The sequence below is a fragment of the Sciurus vulgaris genome (assembly GCF_902686455.1).
Source record: "Sciurus vulgaris genome assembly, chromosome: 6".
In the NCBI taxonomy this organism is placed as follows: domain Eukaryota; kingdom Metazoa; phylum Chordata; class Mammalia; order Rodentia; family Sciuridae; genus Sciurus; species Sciurus vulgaris.
This window is the reverse complement of record NC_136466.1, coordinates 92448244-92469866: the sequence shown is the minus strand read 5'-3', so window position 1 is coordinate 92469866 and position 21623 is coordinate 92448244. Positions and strand designations below refer to the sequence as shown.

General features: G+C 36.3%; 1 protein-coding gene and 1 long non-coding RNA gene across 8 annotated transcripts in view; both read right to left on the bottom strand.

The window, feature by feature from the left end:
• ARB2A (ARB2 cotranscriptional regulator A) overlaps positions 1 to 21623 on the bottom strand; it is a 530196-nt gene that overhangs the window by 508063 nt on the left and 510 nt on the right. The gene's annotated exons all lie outside the window — the stretch shown is intronic.
• On the bottom strand, positions 10695 to 21600 carry LOC306664378. The gene is made up of 3 exons (XR_013764693.1): positions 15742 to 21600; positions 15392 to 15700; positions 10695 to 15326 (listed from the first exon to the last, which is right to left on the bottom strand). It is a non-coding gene; the product is annotated as an uncharacterized lncRNA (long non-coding RNA).

The following is a 21623-nucleotide window of genomic DNA, read 5'->3' as shown; positions in this document are numbered from 1 at the left end:
ACAAATATTAACTCAAAATGTAACAAAGATCTGAAAAACACCCAAAACTATAAAGTATTTAGAAGAAAACATGGGATAAAATCTTTGCAACCTTGGGGTGGAAAAAGATTGACTAGTTAGAACAATAATGAAAAACCCAAACTCACAAGTCATGAAAGAAAAAGTTTGATAAGTTTACCTCATTAAATTTTTTAAAATGCCCTTCAAAAAATAAAATTAAGAAAATAAATAAGAAATCACAGAGCCACATCAATGTTTATAGCAGCTCAGTACACAATAGCTAGATTGTGGAACCAACCTAGATGCCCTTCAACAGACGAGTGAATAAAGAAACTGTGCTATATATACACAATGGAATATTATTCAGCCATAAAGAATAATAATATTATGGCATTTGCAAATAAATGGATGGAATTGGAAAAGATCATGCTAAGTGAAATAAGCCAATCCCAAAAAACCAAAGGCTGAATGTTTTCCCTGATAAGTGCAGAATGATATATAATGGGGGTGGGGGGGGTGGGGAGTGAGAGAAGGATGGAGGAACTTTGGATTATGTACAAGGAAATGAGAGAGAGGAGGTATGAAAAATGGTGGATTGAGACAGACATCATTATTACCCTATGTACATGTATGATTACACAAATGGTATGAATCTACATTGTGTACAATCATGGAAATGAAATGATGTACCCCATTTGTGTACAATGAATCAAAATGTAGTCTATAAAGAATTAAAAATAAATATATAATAAAAAAAGAAAGAAATCACAAACTAGAATAAAGTATTTGAAATTCATACATCAGAATACAAAGACTACTATCCAGATTACATAGCTATTGCTACAATTTACTACCACTATAAGAAAACCCAATTTAAAAATAGGCAAAACTCTGAACAACTACTTCTCCAAAAAGAAGACATACCAATAACCAATAAGAAATTTCATCACCTATGTTCATATATGAATACACCAGCAGTGTTGAACTCCACATCGTGTTCAAAGACAAGAATGTGATCCTAATTAAAATAAATTAATTCCTTGTATGTATGTTAAAATATACTCTATTATCATGTATATCTAAAAAGAACATATAAAATAATAAATTTCATCAGAAAACATTTGTGAGATAGAAATATTAAAAATTTTGATTTTAATAATACTAGATATTTGGATCAGATTATACAATTTATTTTTTTATACATAGAGTAATTTTAAGTAACTATTTTGGTTTTATTTTTTTAATTTTTTTAGTTGTATTTGGATACATTGCCTTTATTTATTTTTATGTGGTGCTGAGAATCAAACCCAGTGCCTCACACGTGCTAGGCAAGCACTCTACCACTGAGCTACAACCCCAGCCCAAATTGTACACTTTATATATTGCAATTTAATGTACTTCAATTATACCTTAATAAAGTTACAAAAGATAAAAGTTAGCAAACTCTTTAAACATCAAAAACGGTAGTTGATATAATTTATTCCTTTTCCTAAATCTTTATATATTATAATAGTACTCATTCAACAGATGATGACAATATCATGTGCAGTAAAATATGAGAAATATACAGCCTACTGCCTAAGAAGGGATTATTTATTTCAATTCAGTCGAGATTTAAAGATATATGAAAATATAAAAATAATAAGTTAAATATCATAAGTAGTTGGTTATGAGTGTAATTATAACTTATTATTAAGGAATTTACAGGACTGTTAATGAGAAAAAATACTGAACTTTCAATCATATAGTTTCTAAATACATGAGAAATAAGATTTCTAATGCTACTACTCCAATTAAACAATTTTTACTTTGAAGACCACAAAAAAGAAGCGTAAGCAGAGCTGCAGCAAATGTCCAATAACTTCTATAGATTTAAAAGGAGAAGATGAGAACAGACACAAAAATGGTATTTTGAAAGACTTAAAAAGTGATAAAATTGGATCCAAGTTGGTGGACTAGAGGGTGACTGCATATCCAGTCGCTCCAGAACCCAGGATTCAAGAAGGGGAGATACTGAGAGACTCGAACCAACACAGAGCTGGGGGGTGAGTCTATCCCACCGGGTGAAGCTTGGCCCAGCAGCAGGCCCGAACAGGGGCAGCTTCTCGGAACAGGGCAGGGCAGCGAGAGTCTTCCCCGAGCAGCCCTGCTTTCTCCAGCAGCAGGCTTAATCCACAGCCAGCTTCATGGAGCAGGCCCGCCCAGTGAGAGCTTTTCCTCACAAAGCCAACCCCAAGCCCTAGACCCAGCAGCAGGCCCCCGACCGCAGTTGGCTTCTGGGGCCAGGGCAGAGCAGCCAGAGACTTCCCCAAGAAGCCCTGCTCCCTCCAGCGGCAGGCTCGATCCACAGCCAGCTTCTTGGAGCAGGCCCGCCCAGTGAGAGCTTTCCCACACAGAGCCAACCCCAAGCCCTGAACCCAGCGGCAGGCCCCGGCTCACAGGCGGCTTCTGGGACCAAGGCAAGACAGGGAGAGGCTTTCCCCCAGCAGCCTGGCTTGCTCAGGTGGGGGCAGGCCCTGTCTATAGCCAGTTTCTAGGAGCAGGATCCCCCAGTGAGAGGATTTCCATGCAGAACCTGCCCCCAGACCTGGACCCAGTAGCGGGCTAGGGGCAGCTTTCTTCGGAAGCACTGCATTATCAAGTTCCTCCAAGATTTCAGGCTACTGAAGGCTGGGAGGTGATATACTGGAAATCTACAGGGACACTATAAGCCAAAGAGGAAATCTGCAATATCTCAGTTTCCCACTGATATCTGACCAATATGAGAAAACAAGGGAAAAAAATGTCCCAAACAAACCTACATACTATATCAATAAAACCCAATGACAGCACAGCAGAAGAAATGTCAGAAAGGGAGTTCAGAATGTACATAATTGAAACAAACAGGGAGGCAATTGAGGAGATGAAAGAGCAATTGCAGGCATTGAAGGAGGAGATGAAAGAGCAAATGCAGGCATTAAATGATCGCACCAATCAACAGTTAAAAGAGCAAATACGGGAAGCAAGAGATCATTTCAATAAAGAGTTAGAGATATTGAAGAAAAAAAACAAACAGAAATCCTTGAAATGAAGGAAACAATAAACCAAGTTAAAAACTCCATAGAAAGCATAACCAATAGAAAAGACCACCTGGAAGACAGAACATCAGACACTGAAGAAAAAATATTTACAAAGTTGACCAAACAGACAAGATGGTAAGAAATCATGAACAGAATCTAAAAGAATTATGGGATATCATGAAAAGCCCAAATTTAAGAATTACTGGGATTGAAGAAGGCTTAGAGAAAAAACCAAAGGAATGAACAATCTATTCAATGAAATAATATCAGAAAATTGCCTAAATCTGAAAAATGAAATGGAAAACCAGGTACAAGAAGCTTATAGGCCTCCAAATATACAAAACTACAACAGACCCACACCAAGGCACATTATTATGAAAATACCTAACAGACAAAATAAAGACAGAATTCTAGAGGCTGCGAGAGAAAAGAATCAAATAACATTCGGGGGGAAACCAATAAGAATATCAGGAGATTTTTCAATCCAGACCCTAAAAGCTAGAAGAGCCTGGAATAACATTTACCAAGCCTTGAAAGAAAACAGATGCCAACCAAGAATCTTATACCGAGCAAAACTTACTTTCAGATTTGACGATGAAATAAAATCCTTCCATGATAAACAAAAGCTAAAGGAATTTACAAAAAGAAAGCCAGCATTACAGAACATTCTCAGCAAAATATTCCATGAGGAAAAGATAAAACACAACGATGCAAATCAGCAACAGGAGAAACTAGCCTAAAGGAATATCCAAATAAAGGACAAAACAAATCATGTCAAAAAACAAAAATGAGTCAAATGACTGGGAATATAAATCATATCACAATAATAACCCTGAATGCTAATGGCCTGAACTCATCAATCAAAAGACATAGACTGGCAGACTGGATTAAAAAGAAAAATCCAACAATATGCTGTCTGCAAGAGACTCATCTCATTCAAAGAGATATCCACAGACTAAAGTTGAAAAGAGGGAAAAAACATACCATGCACATGGACACAGCAAAAATGCTGGAGTATTCTTCCTTATTTCAGATAATGTGGACTTCAAGCCAAAACTAGTCAGAAGGGATAAAGACGGACATTACATACTCCTTAAGGGAAGCATAAATCAGCAAAAAATAACTATCATAAATATCTATGCTCCAAACATTGGCTCATCCATGCACGTCAAACAAATCCTTCTCAATTCCAGAAATCAAATAGACCACAACACAATAATACTAGGCGATTTTAACACACCTCTCTCACCACTGGATAGATCTTCCAAACAAAAATTGAATAAAGAAACCATAGATCTCAATAACACAATCAACAATTTAGATTTAACAGACATATATAGAATATACCATCAAACAAAGAACAAATACACTTTCTTCTCAGCAGCACATGGATCCTTCTCTAAAATAGACCATGTTTTATGCCACAAGTTAATGTTAGCAAATACAAGAAGATAGAGATACTACCTTGTACTCTATCAGATCATAATGGATTGAAATTAGAAATAAATGACAGAATAAAAAACAGAAAATTCTCTAATACCCGGAGATTAAATAATACACTATTATATGATGAATGGATAACAAAAGACATCAGGAGGGAAATTAAAAAATTCTTAGAAGTAAATGAGAACAAAGACACATCATATCAAAATCTCTGGGACACTATGAAAGCAGTACTTAGAGGAAGATTTATTTCATGGAGCTCATTCAACAAAAGAAGTAGAAATCAACAAATAAACAACTTAACACTACAGCTCAAAGCCCTAGGAAAAGAAGAGCAGACCAACACCAAAAGTAGTAGACGAAAGGAAGAAGTAAAAATCAGAGCCGAAATCAACAAAATTGAAACAAAAGAAACAATTGAAAAAATTAACAAAATAAATAGTTGGTTCTTTGAAAAAACAAACAAAATTGATAAACCCTTAGCCACACTAACAAAGAGAGAGAGAAAACTCAAATTACTAAAATTCACAATGAACAAGGAAATAACACTACAGACACTAGTGAAATACAAAATCATAATTAGAAGCTATTTTGAAAATATATATTCCAACAAAACAGAAAACCTCGAGACATCAACAAGTTTCTAGAGACATACGAATTACCTAAACTTAATGAGGAGGACATACACAAATTAAATAAATCAATTTCAAGCAGTGAAATGAAGAGATCATCAAAATCCTACCAACAAAGGAAAGCCCGGGACCAGATGGGTTCTCAGCCAAGTTCTACAAAGCCTATAAAGAGCTGATTCCAATACTCCTCAAAGTAGTCCATGAAATAGAAGAGGAGGGAACCCTCCCAAATCATTCTATGAAGCCAATATCACCCTGATACCTTTACCAGACAGAGACACATTGAGGAAAGAAAATTGCAGACCAATATCCTTAATGAACATTGATGCAAAAATTCTCAACAAAATCTTAGCAAATCGCATACAAAAATATATGAAAAAGATAGTGCACCACGATCAAGTGGGTTTTATCCCAGGGATGCAAGGTTGGTTCAACATCCGGAAATCAATAAATGTCATTCACCATATCAATAGACTTAAAGTCAAGAATCACATGATTATTTCAATAGATGCAGAAAAAGCATTTGATAAAATACAGCACAACTTCATAATCTAAACACTAGAAACACTGTGGTAGTGGGAACCTTCCTTACCATTGCAAAGGCCATTTATGCTAAGCCCATGGCTAATATCATTCTACATGGTGAAAAACTGAAAGCATTCCCCCTAAAAACTGGAACAAGGCAGGGATGCCCTCTTTCACCACTTCTATTCAACATTGTTCTTGAGACTCTAGCCAGAGCAATTAGACAAACCAAAGAAATTAAAGGGATACCAATAGGAAAAGAAGAACTCAAACTATCCCTATTTGCTGATGATATGATTATATACTTAGAGGAACCAGGAAATTCCACCAGAAAACTTTTAGAATTCATAAGTGAATTCAGTAAAGTAGCGGGATATAAGATCAATGCACATAAATCCAATGAATTTTTATACATAAGTGATGAATCTTTGGAAAGAATAATCAGGAAAACTACCCCATTCACAATAGCCTCGAAAAAATAAAATACTTGGGAATCAATCTCACAAAACAGGTGAAAGACCTCTACAATGAGAACTACAGAACACTAAAGAAAGAAATTAAAGAAAACCTTAGATGATGGAAAGATCTCCCATGTTCTTGGATAGGAAGAATTAATATTGTCAAAATGGCCATACTACCTAAAGTGCTATAAAGATTCAATGCAATTCCAATTAAAATCCCAATGATGTACCTTATAGAAATAGAGCAAGCAATTATGAAATTCATCTGGAAGAAAAGAAACCCAGAATAGCTAAAGAAATCCTCAGTAGAAAGAGCAAAGCAGGGGGTATCGCAATACCAGATCTTCAACTCTATTACAAAGCAATAGTAACAAAAACGGCATGGTATTGGTACCAAAATAGAAACATAGATCAATGGTACAGAATAGAGGACATGGACACAAACCCAAATAAATACAATTTTCTCATACTAGACAAAAGTGCCAAAATATGCAATGGAGAAAAGATAGCCTCTTCAACAAATGGTGCTCAGAAAACTGGAAATCCATATGCAACAGAATGAAATTAAACGCCTATCTCTCACCCTGCACAAAACTCAACTCAAAATGGAATAAGGACCTCGGAATCAGACCAGAGACCCTGCATCTTATAGAACAAAAAGTAGGTCCAAACCTTCAACTTGTTGGCTTACGATCAGACTTCCTTAACAGCACTCCCATAGTACAAGAAATAAAAGCAAGAATCAACAACTGGGATAGATTCAAACTAAAAAGCTTTCTCTCAGCAAAGGAAACTATCAGCAATGCGAAGAAAGAGCCTACAGAGTGGAAGAATATCTTTGCCACTCATACTTCAGATAGAGCACTAATTTCCAGAATCTATAAAGAACTCAAAAAACTCTACACCAAGAATACAAATAACCCAGTCAACATATGGGCTAAGGAAATGAACAGCACTTCACAGAAGAAGATCTACAAGCAATCAACAGATATATGAAAAAAGGTTCAACATCTCTAGTAATAAGAGAAATGCAAATCAAAACTACCCTAAGATTCCATCTAACCCCTATTAGAATGGCGATTATCAAGAACACAAGCAACAATAGGTGTTGGCGAGGATGTGGGGAAAAAGGTACACTCATACATTGCTGGTGGGGCTGCAAATTAGTGCAGCCACTCTGGAAAGCAGTATGGAGATTCCTCAGAAAGCTTGGAATGGAACCACCAATTGACCCAGCTATCCCACTCCTTGGCCTATACCCAAAGGACTTAAAATCAGCATACTACAGAGATACAGCCACATCAATGTTCACAGCTGCTCAATTCACAATAGCCAGATTGTGGAACCAACCTAGATGCCCTTCGATTGATGAATGAATAAAGAAACTGTGATATATATATACACACACATACACACACACACAATGGAATATTACTCAGTCATAAAAAATAATAAAATTATGGCATTTGCAGGCAAATGGATGCAATTGGAGTATATCATGCTAAGTGAGATAAGCCAATCTCAAAGAACAAAAGGACAAATGATCTCACTGATAAGCGGATGATGACACATAATTGGGTGTGGTAGGAGATAGTGTTAGGGTTAGGGTTAGGTTTAGGGTGAGGGTTAGAGAGGGTGGCAAGAATAGGAGGGACTGTATAGCGGGAAAAGAGGGGTGGGAGGGGTTGGGGGAAGGGAAAAATAACAGAATGAATCAAACAGCATTACCCTATGTAAATTTATGATTACATAAATGGTATGCCTTTACTCCATGTACAAACAGAGAAACAGCATGTATACCATTTGTTTACAATAAAAAAAATCATAACATTAATGATCTTGATTGAATCAGTACAATCAGCTACAGTTTGCTACCATTCACTTATCCATTCACTTAATAAAATGTATTGTCCCAAACATATCAAAGATTGTTTGACAGAGAGTGATACAAAAGAGTAGTGAAGCATATGGTTAAAGCAACTGACTCTGAAGCCAAAATATCTGTGCTTAAATTTTAACTCTGGTATCTATTCAATGTATTTCCAAGGCAAGTTATCTCTTTGTAACTGTGCAGTAAAAGGTCAACTCAGAAGACTATTCAAACCCTCCACATTCCAAAGAAAGGACTGGCCTCTTGACTACTTCCTAGGTATTAACTTATAAACCCTTGTACTATTACATCTGACAAGAATGTCTTTGTATCACCAATGCCTTGAACCATGTTATGTAATTTATTTTTAAAAAGTGGTTTATGGTAAACACCTGGTTTTTGTTCATTTGAGGTCCTATGACATACTGTATCAATTTGACCTCTGAAGTGGCTAAAGATTTGAGAATTTAAGGACAGTTTTGTGTATAATCCATGCCCACAGTGACCAACCCCATATAGACCTGAAGGCTCCGGGGAACTTCCCTGGTTGGTAACAATTTGCACTCAATGTCACATAGTTGCTAGGAAAATTCAACAAGGACTCCATTGAGAAAACAACTGAAATCTATTTCCATGTCCCTCCTGAACTCTGTCCTCTTACACATCTTCTCTTTTCTGATTTCCAATCTGTACACTTTCACCATAATAAACCATAACTATGAATATAACAGCTTTTAGAATTCTGTGGGTCCTTCCAGAAAAATCATCCAACATGAGGGAATCTTGAGGACCTCAATATAGTAACTTCGTTTCCACACATGAAAAATGCATTTAATACTAAAATTTACTTAAAATATTGTGGTAGAGCAAAATGGGAACTTCAGCAGTTTAAGAGCTAACAGGCTATAGTTTTGCATGCTAACAGACAGCAGCTCTGCTTACTGACATTTAACCCTAGAGGCTTGTGGTGGCTAAAAGGCACCTGTAAAAGATAACCAAAGTAGCAGAAGCAGGAAACAAGGCAACTGGGACAGCACAATTCCCCATTAGGCTTAGTGCAGTAAAAGTAGCTAAGCTGTATGAATTAAGAGTCCCTAGGTTGTTGACAAGCTCTACCCATATAAGGAATGTAGAATGCACCCTCCAATAGAATTGTACCAACTCCCTTGCCTTGATGTACCCCAAACTTGCTTTATGTATAAAAGTAAAAGCCCTGTTGCACTCAAGGCTCAGACTTTGGGAATCATCCCTCAGGGCTGTGGTGCCACTAATAAAGTGTTGCTTCCAGATTCTGCTGTCCCCACCACATTTCAGTTGTGCGAATCAAGTGATTTATGTATGCAATGGTCTTACAGCAGTATCCAGCATAGTTTGCTCCTTCTCATGCTTCTAAAAAATAAGTGGTCTTAAGCACTAAGAACTTGATTTAATGAGAAGGCATTAAATAATTAAATTGCAATAGCTAAAAAATATACCTAATTTATAAAAGGAACAGAAAGTATCACTGCCTTCTTTCCTATCTTCAAAACTGTTTTCATTTAGGTCCCCATAATTTATCATCTCTTAATATATTGATGGACTGTCCTCATAACAGTATAATCCTTAGGAGATTCCCTAACAAAACACAACTACTGACTGATCTAACTTTAAATTCCTTCAATATGATTCCATTCTTGGATCCATTCTCACACATGTCCCCCAGATTTCCATAGCTATAAATTGGTAAAAGTCATCTACTTCCTTTGATGTACAACATACCTTTGTGGTTTATACTGTTTACCTCATTCTCTGGGGCCCATTTAGACTCAAGTATGATTACAGGTCTAGAAGTAATGTGTTGTGGCTGGAATTTGACAAGAGGATGATTTGGTATCATAAGGCAACTACCTCAGGTGAGGTTATTATAGGTTCTATAGGTCAAAGACTAACCACCTCAGATGAACAAAAAGGACTGTTTTTAATGACAAAGGAGGATACACATAATTTAAAGATTCAACAAGCCCAGCTTAATCTGTCTATATATACCCATCCCAACTGTGAACTACAGATTTTGAGTGCTGTGTCAATGTAGGTTCACTGATATCAACAAATTTATCACTCTGGTCCAGGAGGTTAATTGTGGGGAGGTTATATTTGTGTGGGGCTCAAGGATATTGACAGAGTGGGAGGTCATACGTGCATAGGTCCTGAAATATATAACTGGTTCTTTTATTTTCCAATTTGCTATGAACCTAGAAGTGCTTAAGAAATTAAAAATATTTTTAAAATTTCAAAGAGCAATTATGCTAAAATTAAGAAATGGCTTCTGAGCAAAGATCAAAGCCAGGGCATAACTAAGAAAGCATGATTCAAAAATGAAGCTGATGGAGAATATCATGCTAAGTGAGATAAGCCAATCTCAAAAAACTAAAGGACAAATGATCTCGCTGATAAGCAATGATGGCATATAATGGGGGAATGATGGCATATACTAGGGAATGAGATGAAATTATATTATGTGCATGTGCAAATATGACATAATGAATCCCGTTGGGGATTAGGGTTAGGTTTAGGATCAAGGATAAGGAGGGTGGTAAGAATGGAGGAAGGAAGGACTGTATAGAGGGAAAAGAGGGGTGGGAGGGGTGGGGGAGAAGGGAAAAAATAACAGAATGAATCAAGCAACACTGCCCTATGTAAATTTATGCTTTTTAATAAAAAAAATGAAGCTGAATATAACTCTAAAATCTATTGTTAAAACAAAAATATGAAAGTTGTTACCTCACGGTGCTAGTCAGACAAAAGGGCTTCTAAAGAGAGTAAAGTGTGCCTTACTGATTGTTATACATCCCTCCAAAATTTATGTGTAGTCCCCAACGTGTAGGTATTAAGAAGTGGAACCTTTGGAAGATTGTAGGTTATAAACATGGAGCCCTCGAATGGAATTAGTACACTTTTAAAAAGAGGCCTAAGGGCACTTCTGCCATGTGAGGCCACAGCAAGATGATGTTATCTATGAGGAATAGGCTCTCACCATACACCACATCTTTTGGTGCCTTGAATTTGGACTTCCCAGACTCCAAAACTGTGAGTTGTAAATTTCTATTGTTTATAAATTACCCAGTCTAAGGTATTTTGGTCTCAGACCTTCTAGGAAGCTTAAGGGTGTTGTTTCTCAGAATGCTGAGGAGTCAAATATATTCAAAGAAGTGTGTACGTGTGGCTTTTGTCTAAAGTTACGTGTTATGGTTTGGATTAGAGGTATCCCCCAAAGTCTCATGTTAGTTAAGGCAGGAATGTTCAGAGATGAAATGATTTGATTATGAGAGCTCTAACCTAATCAGTGAATTAACTCATTTGATGGATTAATAATATGAATAGATTACTGAGTGGTAACTACATGCAGGTGGGGAATGCTATTGGAAGTAGATCATGGTGGGTGGGTCCTTGGAAATTATATTTTGACCCTAGCTTCTCTCTCTCTACCTCCTGCCCTTCTCTGTACCTCCTGGATGCCATGAACTGAGCAGCTTTCCGCCACCACACCCTTTTCCTAAGATGTCCTGACTCACCTCAGGACCAGAGTGATGGAGTCAGTTGACCATGTACTGAACCTTTGAAACCATGATCCCAAAATGAACTTTTCCCTCTACATTGTTCTTTTCAGGTATTTTGGTCACAATGACACAAAGTAAACCAACACACTATTTATCTTGACAAATTCACAGAACATATACAAAGTTTGTCTTAAAATTAACATGATTTCATTTGATATTTAAAAGAGCTAACATAACTTAAATGATGAGAAGCCTTTGGAATGAAAAATTCTACTCTCAAGAAGTAGACTAAGGAAACTACTCATACAAATGCCTACTGTCTTTCATGAAAAAAGAAACAGACAAAATCAAAAGTGCAGAAGGTTAAGACTTAGAACCATAGAAAATTATTCTCAGGCTTGAGAACTAATCAAGAAATTTTCAGTACATAAGGTTCCCAACATAACAATGCTTCAATTTAGAATATTTCAACTTCACAATAGTGTAAAAGTGATATGCATTAGTAGACACATACTTGGAATTTTGAATCTTGATCTTTTCCCATGCTAGTAATACATGGTTCCAAACTCTCACAGTGTGGGATAGCAGCCATGAGCTGCAGTCTTCAATCAGCCATGCCATCACAAGGAAAAGCAATCATGATTCTGCAATGTACAGAGTTGCTAAGCCATGATTTCAGTAAATTAGGTGTATCAAATACATTCTCTAACAACATTTTTAACTAACAAGAGTTTATATTGTGTAACAGCCCCATCAAAAGTCAAGGAGCATCTTTATTTGCCCAACTGGATTTCAGAATTGCTGTGAAACAGACACCTTTGTGCCTCCCATTTTCCTTCATTAGAAACAAAACTGCTTATAGCAGCACTCTGTTTTTTTAGATTATTTACTTATTTGGCATCTGTTCATCACAGGGCCAATTATATAAACTATATTTACTATATTTTCTTTTCTGTATTCCTGATGTTCCGACATTTGAGGACCTTACAGACCCTAAAAGAAGATGACCCTCCCAGGACTAGCTAATTCATAATGACAATAACAATAACAATATGATATAACAATAACATAATGATAACAACAACATGCAAATACCTCCTTGGAGCTAACTCACACACACCAAGTCAAAATTCCTCCTGCCCTAAATCATCCCAGGACCAAAGATTAGGCAACTAGAAAGCAATCCTACAGCCCTAAGCCTACCCAAATTATTTTAACTAGACAGTTGTAAGCTGTTTACTCTGCCCTGCCTTGACTTTCCAAAAGAAATCCCAGTAAAGGCTGTGGTCCTAAGCACTTTGCTCTATCCTGCTTCTGCTTCCTGGTCAAAACTTGGCATTTCTCCTGTGACCCTGCATGGGGAGCCATGCCTCTCATTTCTATGGAACTGTGAGCACTATTAAACTTTTCTTTTAGTGGACTGACCTTTCTGTGTTGTCACTCAGTCACCTTAACAAATTAAGACTTAGGCACAAAATAGGCAGTTATCCTAAACTTGTCACACCATTGTATGTTGGGTGCAGGGAAAACAGGGAGGCAAGTGGAAAAGAACTGTAATCAAGGAGCTGTACTTAAGGAACTATATCCAAGTAGCCTTAGTCACACCTGGATGATGCACTCTAGATGTTGAAATGATAGTCATCGGATGAGGCAAATGAAGGTCTTGGGAAGTATTGGATATACTCTGCATGTGAGAAGTCATGATTTACTGGGGAATGCAGGGCAAACTGTGGTGCCTTCAAAATGTCTCCCAATGAGCCCTACCTTCTGGTAATCATACCCTCATATGTAGTTCCCTCCCATGTCATACCTGAATTGGTCTATGTAACCAATAGCAAACAGAAGAAGTGATAAGATGACACTCCAAAGATGTATGTTATAAAAGATCATAGCATTCACACTGGTACTTTCTCCTGTCTGTCTCTCAGATCACTTGTTCTGGAAAGCCCATATTGTGAGCAGCCCTATGAAGAGGTCTATATGGTAAGTAACTGAAGCTTCCTGCCAAAAGTCACATGATTATGCTTGGAAACAGATCCTATAGAACCAAATTACAAATGACTGCAGCCCTAGCTGACACCTTAACTATAACTTCATCAGAAATACTGAACCAAAATTACCCAGCTAAGCAGATCCTATATTTCTGACCCCAAGAAACTATGTGAGATAATAAATGCTTTTTCTGCTTTAAGCTGCTAAATTTGAGGATAATTTATTACACAGCAATATACAACACATATTTAAATCCCCAGTGAACTAGTGAAGGCACTTAGGCTCCCAGCTTCATTAGTTTTCATAATCACTGAATTGCCTAGTGACTTCCCACTTCAGCAATAATTGATTTTCCATGTAAGGAAGGAGTTTCCTCTGGATTTGCTAAAATAAGAGTTAACAGTCTTTTGATTTCAAAAATAATGAAAAATTAGCTTACATAATTCAATATTTTCAGTAGCAATGGTTGGCCTGGCTGAAAGTCTTTCTTCGTTTTGAGAAAGAAAAAAGAGTAAGAGTGAGAAACCTTACATTTTTAATTAAAACAGTTAAAAACACAAACACATATGCTTGTTTTGATAAAAATAATTATACATGTTTCTACTTGAGCAGAAATATTCAGAATAAATAGGGTTGTTTTAAATAGTTTGTTTTCAGTGATAAAACTGAAATTCTGGTTTCTTAGCAGTACTTGTAGTATTCCCAATGCAGATAAAATTTTCACCATCACTATCACACAGTTTCAAAATAATGAATTATATAAACAATAATACTCTAATAACAACCACCTGTCAAATACATTAGCATAAACTGATAATATATTGGCCACCTAGAAAAAAGTAGGCAAAGACTCTATAAGAACAGGACACAAATCAAAAATTCTTTGATGCTGGGGGGAAGATGTCCAAATGGCCTCCAGTAAAATCAATTTTGTTGGGTCCTAGAACCAATCCTAGAGACAATCTGTTTAAAGTTCAGGTCAGAGTCCAACCTACAGAAAAGAACAACACCTTGACAGCAGCTAAGGGGAATACACTGGAGAACAAAAAAGGAAAAGACTCGAATTTAAATTTCTAGAATAAGCTACTACTAAGAGAAGGCATCTGAACTGAATGCCATACACCAAGCACTAAGATATAGAATTAATTAAAAAAAAAAAAAAAGGGTGCATTAAAGTCACAGAGGGGCACAGACAACCAGTACTCATTCTAAAGTTTGTATAATGCAGGAATCAAAAATTTGAATACCTACAGGCATCAGAAAGTTAATAGTAAATGTAGGCAATGAGACACTATAACCAGAACCTTACATGGTATGAATAGTGGCAACTGCAACAAACTAGAAAACAAAGCACATCCCACTATTGCCATGTAGAATAAAGGCCTAGTATGATTAACAATTCATACTTTTCAGGAGAAACCAGAAACAGGGATTTTTTTACTTTAATTATTTGAAAACTAATTTTTTAAAATTTAAGACTATATAGGCGTACTTAGTCTGGGGGGTCTCCAATTTGCAAACTCTATCCTATGCCATATTATGGAATATAATTGTCTGATATTTTCCTATGTAGTTCAGTAGCATCTAGGAGAAAACTAGATATATCAATAATAAAAAAAACTCCAATTATGCAGCAGATTAATAATTCCTTAGAAAGAGAAAAAGGTCAAAAATATTTTCCAAAACTAAGCTTACATATGTACTTCAACTTTTTCAACAAATGACTTATATCCGCACAAGTAATAAACACCTCTTCAAACTACTTAGCATAAAAAAATTCAACTTTTATATACAGTAATATTATTTCCCTCTGCTTTGGAATCTTTATGATACATGTTATATATATATATATGATGTATATATACACATACACATATGTGGGTATATATATATATATATAAGCACATACATACACATAGATCTCATGATATACTCTGCCTATACCTTATCAATATTTGGATACCATGGTTCCTGATGTATCATTACAGGCCTTTAAATATATCTTATCCAAAATGTTTAGGACCGAAAGAGTTTTACATTTTGGAGTTTTTTGAATTTTGGGACATCTGAGTAGACTTTACAGAATGAGTGCCCCTAATCCCAATCCCAAATCTGAAATTCTTCAAAATTTGAAACTGTTTCAGTGTTATATAGGTCCTCAAGAAGTTCTGGGTTTCAGAACCTTTGAGATTTTGGATTTTTGTATTAGGGCTATTCCAGAACATTTGAGATTTTGGATTTTTGAATTAGGGAAATAATGTACTATCTAGGATTAACTCCATATCACTACTTGTATTTATGTTACTTGCAAATACAAGTCTTATTTTTGTGTACTTCATTTTTTCCCTATTCCACATTTTCTCCACAGCTTACTAGTAAATTCCTAAAATGTTATTATTCCTTAGATCAAGATCTATACATAAAAACCTTAACAGAATGTTAGTTGTTCAAGTATTACTTAGTTTCCAAAATACTTGGAATGTCTTTTTGTTTCTGTCCTAGATTTTTGTCCTTATTTTTAAGGAAAGATATCTACTAAAACACTCTTGTCATGCCTAAAAAATAGTAAGAACAGACACACACAATCAATTATGAATGAATGTATATCTATTAATTTTATTTCAGTTCTATTAAATGCTCCTCTGCTTGTTACATGTAACTGAAACCTCTGTTAACTCTGAAGCCTCAGGAATAGCCTCAACTGTGGCTAGTTAAAGGCAAAAATACTGAAATATGTTTTCAATGACATAGCTCCTTAAATCCTGATAAATCTTAATATTATAATGTTAATGTCCTCAATTAAGCTATTTTCAAAATGTAAGGGGGATGTAGTGAGGGAATTGCACTGATGTTCCTAGTGCATGACACAGGAATATAATTTTTCCATCCTCTTTTTCTTTTCTTCTATCTTCACGCATCTGAATAAAAAAATAAAGATGATAAGCAGTTTAAAAGTCTTGATTCAGGCCTTCCTAATTCCTTTCTTCTTTCAAATATTTGAAAAATTTTGGATAATTCAACTTTAAAATGGATCTTTGGGAAACAACCCATCAAACTCTTCAAATTGCTCTACTGAAGCACAAGGAATTGGTTAACAATAACAAAAGTAGATCAGCTATTAACTAGTACATTAGTATGACTGGACTGCAATGACAAAATGCCATAGATAGAGTGCTTAGACAACAGTAATTTATTCTGTTACATTTCTGGAGTCTAGAAGTCCCAGAACTGGAAGTTTGTGATAAGGGCTCTCCTCTCAGCTTGAAGACAACTGCATTCTCACTGGAGAGAGAGCTCACTGGTGTCTGTTCCTATAAAGATATTAGCCCTGTGGGATCAGAACCCTGTACTTATGACTTCATTTAACCCTACTCCAAAATTAGTACAAATGAGAATTAAGACTTCAATACATTTTGGAGGGACACAATTCAATCCATAGTATTCTACCCCTAGCCTCCCCCATATCATGTCTTTATCACATACCAACCACATTCATTCCATTCCAATATCCCCCAAAAGTCTTAATTCATTCCAAAATCAACTCTGTAATTCCATTAAACGACCAAAGTATCACCTAAATCAGATACAGATGAGACTTAAGATATGATTTGCCCTGAACTAAAACTCCTTTCCAGTTGTGAACCTTTGAAACCAGACAAATTATGTGCTTCCAAAATACAATGGTGGGAGAAGCATAGAATAGACATTCCAATTCCGAAAGGGAGGAATCAGAAAGAAGAAAAGGGGCTGGGGAGATAGTTCAGTTGGTAGAGTGCTTGCCTTTCAAGCACAAGGCCCTGGGTTCAATCCCCAGCACTGCAAAAAAAAAAAAAAAAGAAAAAAAAAAGAAAGAAGAAAAGGATGATGAGTCCCAAGTAAATTCAAAAGTGAGGAAAAAAATCCCATTAGATCTTAAGAGTTGACAAATAAGTTTCCTTAGTTTGATACTCTTCCCCCTATATCCAATGGGCAACAGCATCACTCCAACAACTACGCATAGTAGCTCCAGTCACTCAAAGCTGAGCAGTGTCCTTGCACCTGAGGCACTTGGCAGTAGATTAGAAGCACCTACAACCCACAAAACCAAGGCGGGCCAACCCTTGAAACCCAGAAGGAACCAGCCCCCACCTTGGGCTTGTGGTGGCAGTGCTAATCTCTTAAATCATCTTTGGGTCACTCTTCCCTTTCCTTGAAAAATAATAAATATTCACAGCCTTCCTTCATTCCATCGCATTTTCTCATTCCTTTAGTCCAAGCAGTATTCTGCTGGTTTGATCCTATCTCTAACTCCTGGCTTTTGCTGAAATGGCCAAGGAAGTCCATGAGTTGCACCCATGATCTCTTTATCAAATGAATGTTCAACCACATTTTTAAAAATTCACTTCAGCAACAAGTTTTCTCTCCTTTTTTACAATAGGAATAGGTTAAGAACTTTCTAAAGCTTCAAGTGTTGATTCCTTTTTGTTCACTACTCCCCTCTTCAATTCATCTCTCTTCTTTCACATTTTACTATAAGCAGTCAAGGAGAACCAAGTCACTCCACCATTTCACTTAAAATTCTCCTTAGCTAAATGACCAATTTTATCACTCACAAGCTCTACTTTCCACAAAACACTATAACGCAGTTCAGCTAAGTTCTTTACTTTATAATTGAGATGTCATTTCTTCCAGTTTTCAATAACTGTTCCTCCCTTTCATCTGGAACCTCTCCAACATGAACTCTAATGTCCACATTTCTACCAACATTCTGTTCATGATTATTGATGTTTTCTCTAAGAAGATAACTCCTGTTTTCTTTCTGCGCCCTCACTAGAAATGCCTTCAGTAATTCTATTAATAGTCTATTCCTTGAAACACAGGCTTTTTCTAGCACATACCTTAAAATTCCTCTAGTCTCTACCCGTTTTCCAGTTCCAATGATAGTTTGAAATTTTTAAATCCACGTTATAGCAGCACCCCAATTCACTGTATCAAAATCATATCTGCTCAGGCTATTTAGAATTATTGCAGATACCTGCTCTACACACAATTGGAGAGTTGTACGGTTAACTGTAACATATAGTTAATTGTAAAATTGGTATCTTAGAGTTTAAAAACAAAAACACCAAAGACGTAGTGATTGCCTTCTTAAAATGCATTGACTCCTTGAAAAACTAGCAAATAAATATCAAAAAAATTATTAAAATTAGGTCTTAAAATGAATTAACAGCACTTGAAGAAGATATATCAGTGGTCAAAGGCACATGAAAAGATGATTAACATCACCAATCATTAACGGAATGCAAATTGAAACCACAGATACTTGCTTACACCCGTGAGAATAGCCATTATCAAAAACTCAGAAAGTATGTTTGGTGAGAATGTGAAGAATTGTTGAAATGCTGGTGAGGACTTGGAAAAATCAGAACCCCTGTTCTGGAAATGTAAACTGGGATAGCCATTGTGGAAAACAGTATGGCAAGCCTCAAAAAATTAAAACATAGAATTATGTGTTAGTCAAGTTTCCATTACTATAACAAATACTGAAATAAAAAACTTACAAAAAGATTTATTTTGGCTCACAGTTTCGGAGGTTTCAATCAGTCCATGATTGGTTGGCCCTATTGTTTTTAAGTATGACAAGGCAGCAAATCTTATGGGGAGCACAGGGCAGAACAAAACTACTCACCTCAAAACCAGGAGCAAACAAGAGATGAAGAAGGGCTGGAGACCTCTTATACCTTCAAGGCTACCCCCTCAAAGACCTAAAATCTCCCACTGGTACCCAACTCTTAAAGATTCCACCACTTCCCAATAATGCCTCCCTGGGGACCACCTTTAAGACATGGACCTTTGGAGAATATTTAGGATCCAAACTTTAGCAAATTATCATAAAACCTCGCAATATTACTTCTGAATAGATAACCAACTGAAATGAAAGCCAAGGCTCAAACATAGGTTTAAACACATAGCAGCATTATTTACAACAACTAACAGTGGAAGCAACCCAAATGTCCATAGCTGAATGGATAGGGGGAAGAAAGTGGTATGTACATACAATGGTTATTATATTCAGCCTTAAAAAGGAAGAACATTCTGACACATAATTTGTATGAAACTTAAAGACATTATTCTAAGTGAAATAAGCCAGTCGCAAAAGGACAAATATTGTATAATTGCACTTACATGAGGTAAGTAGAGGAGTCAAATTCATAGACACAGAAAGTATACTGGTAGTTTTCAAGGCCAAGTGTAGTCAAGAATGGAGAGTTAGCATTTCATGGGTACAGAGTTTCAGTTGAGGAAGATCTTTAAATTCTGTAAATGAACAGTAATGATGGCTGCACACAACAATGTAAATGTATATAATGTTACTAAAATGTACACTTAAAGTGATTAAAAATCAGGCACTATGGTGCATGACTGTAATCCCAGTGGTTCAGGAGGCTGAGGCAGGAGGATCTTGAGTTCAAAGTCAGCTTCAGCAATTTTGCAAGGTACTTAGCAACTCACTGAGACCCTGTCTCTAAATAAAATACAAAAAAGGACTGGGGATGTGGCTCAGTGGTTAAGCACCCTATGGCTCAATCCCTAGTACCAAAGGGGGGGAAAAATGATTAAAGTGGTAAATGTTATGTATATTTTACTATGGTTTAAAAAAGGTGTCTGAAAAGTAAAGTTGATATATAGCAGAGGAATACCTGCTATTTAGTGTTAATGACTATTATGCAAACCCTATCTGACAAAAACAAAGAGCACAAATTATATTCAACTGAGTAAATGGTGTTTAATATTATTAAGAGCTCAATAAGGAGCATAAAAACATCTCTGCATGCCTACCTACACTAGATTCTCCTCAGAGAGCTTTGCTGGAGTAAGTTAAGAAAAACACACTGTCAATAAATAAAATCTCTCATGTACACACACAAAAAATCACTGATAAATATTCCTTCCCAAGATTTTTAAACCCTGATGCCTCCTATATCCTTGCTATTTCAATTTATGCCAAAATGCTTATTGAAGACCTTTGTGGTGGCCTAAAACACTTGTCCCCCACATACCAGCAGAGCTCACTCCCTCACTTCATTCAGAACTTTTTCTCCAATGCCCCCTTATGGGAGAGGCTGAGTTTGACGACCATATTTAAAACAGCATCCTCCATCATTCTCTCTCCCCAGTTACTTGATTTATTTTTCTTCATAGCTCTTCTCACTACTTGTTAAGAATGTAAGCTCCAGGAGCACAAGGACTTTCTATTTTGTTCACTACTGTCTTCTCAGCACCTGGACCACTACTTGGCACTCTGAGGGCAGCCAGAAAATATTTGATTAGTGAATGAATACATGGATGCTCACAATTTCACAGATCACATTTCCTTCTTGGCCTAAGTACTATTCCACCATCCACAAGTGTTGTAACAGTCACAACTTCAATGTCATCAAGAGTATCCTTAGACTTTCACTGATTAGAGGGAAGGAACACATCATTAAAAAGTCAGAAAGAAGTCTGATACCGGCGCACTGACATTAAGACCTTAATCAAGTACATCAAAAAGTACTCTCTGACTCAAGTTTCTAAATAGGCAAAACGAATACAGAATATCTGCTCCTCACAAGGAGGGATACAGAATAAGGAAGAACAATATACCTCTGACACTGCTTTAAAGCAAAATCAAACCATATACTGTGTAACAAACATCACATTACACAATTTTGATAAACATTATCAGGCACTTGCAGCTGGAAACCACAGAATATTCCTTATAAAACTTTTTTAAGGACTTGGAAGAAAAGAACAAATGTAATAACATAGCTTATCCTCAAATACAAACAAAACATAAGTTGTCTGTTACTTGGGACAACATATACACACCCTGAAACACTAGAAGAGTATGTTAACACCTGGATGAGGGAGAGAAAAGACTGCTTCCAAAATAGACATAACTTTATTTCAAAGTCAAAAGTATTCCACTAAGAATTCATACTGCATCCCAGGGAGACGTCCCACCAATGTTCATGCGTTAAATAGAAGTTTTGAGAGCATAAGAACTGCACTTTAATCTCTTAGACATCAATGACTACCGGGTAAAGCTTTGGCAGTTGATAACACTTCTTGTTAAGGGGGAA